This window comes from Lissotriton vulgaris, chromosome 7 (assembly GCF_964263255.1).
Source record: "Lissotriton vulgaris chromosome 7, aLisVul1.2, whole genome shotgun sequence".
NCBI lineage: Eukaryota > Metazoa > Chordata > Amphibia > Caudata > Salamandridae > Lissotriton > Lissotriton vulgaris.
This window is the reverse complement of record NC_141695.1, coordinates 1,076,903,182-1,076,904,861: the sequence shown is the minus strand read 5'-3', so window position 1 is coordinate 1,076,904,861 and position 1,680 is coordinate 1,076,903,182.

Sequence of the window (1,680 nt, the reverse complement as noted above, 5' to 3'; positions counted from 1 at the left end):
TTTTAGCAAATTTAAAACTACCCTATTGCAAAACATTCGTCTACGAATGTCCCTAAATTGATTTAACCTTCTATTGCTAACCATAGTCTTATCTCCTGATCCAATAGAGACATTTTTGAGGGCCTCTCCTTCCTTTTTAAATTTGTTGTCTGCTTCTGGATCTTCTTATGACCATTAACATTACTTTTTGATCTACATAAATTGTGAAGAAAAGACTTAATTGTCTTATCAGGAGCTTTTCTGGTGTTTTTTGAAGTACTTGTAGTAGAAGATTCTTGTATTTCCTTTGATGATTTCGATTTTTTACATATGGTATATTTTCTATTCCTTTGCCTTGATGGCATTTTTGCTTGCTTTTAAAATGTTGATTTCAATCTGTTGTTCTGAAAAAAATAACGCATAAAAGACCACTATTAGCAAACAACAAAGTAATGACAAAAAGAAAACAATATAAACACTAATTTGAAACATATTAAAGTTTATCCCACAGCAACTCAGGCCCTTATTTATGAAGGCCTTGCGTCACCAGTGCATCCCATGTTAAAAGAGACGCACCAGGTGCCACAAGGCAGTCATAAATAAGGACCAAATGTAAATACCATTGATTTTCCCCAAAAATCGTTTTTTGAATAACATTTAAGAAACATTGCGCAGAACCTATGTACAACCACTCAATATCACTTTGGGAACCTCACTGTTTCCCAAAATACTAATCCTTTATCTTGCAAATGTTGATAGCAAGTATTATCAAAAAGCAAAAAACAAACCAACAGGCAACAAACTCAGGGCCTTATTTATGAAGGCCTTGCGCCACAAGAGCGTCACTTATTTCCCATGTTTAAAGTGATGCACCGGCTGCACAAGGCAATCATAAATAAAGGCTGTAAGAAATGGGGGTTACCCAAATCTCCAACGGGGTAGCATGGCATCAAGCGGGCAGGCCAAACTCCAAGGACATGTGAAGCATTCACGCAGTATCCACAGACAACACACCAGGCACACTACAAAAGAGACGCAACTCCACCTTTGGTTGGAAAAGAAGAAGTTTAGTGATATTTCCAACCTGTAAGGTAAAAAGGAAAAATACACTGGTAATCATAACATGGTGCCAACTGGCACCCAAGCCAAGTATTTAAGTGGGGGATTATTTACATGGGACAAAAGGGTTGTGTCCATAGTCCATAGTGTCTAGCTGAAATATAAAAAGGTTAGCACTTGGCACATATCATCAATGACATCCATGTAAGGGACAAATTCATTTGGCGTGTACGCCCATTAAGCATGTAATCAAGCATTAGGGGTAAGAACCCAAAATAGCTGGCATTGGCGACTCCTGCAAAAAGAATAGGAATCACCCGGCAATAACATCAGGCAGGAACACCTGTAATAAAACACCAGGTTTCTACCCCCCTCCACCTAGGGAACTACGCGCCAGGCAGGGCCAACTCAGGCCTTCATCCTTGGGGGGTTGGCTGAAATTGTAAGTTGCATATTAGCGTAATTACACCTCATGCGTGACAACGCCAACCCAACCCCTGTAAGGGAAAAACATCATATAATACCAGACAGGAACATGAATCCTCAGCCCCCCTGCAGCCTGCAACACAAACATTAAGCAGTGCATTGGCATCAACAACATATGAACCAGGCCTGTATCACATTTTCCGTGGGCACCATCCG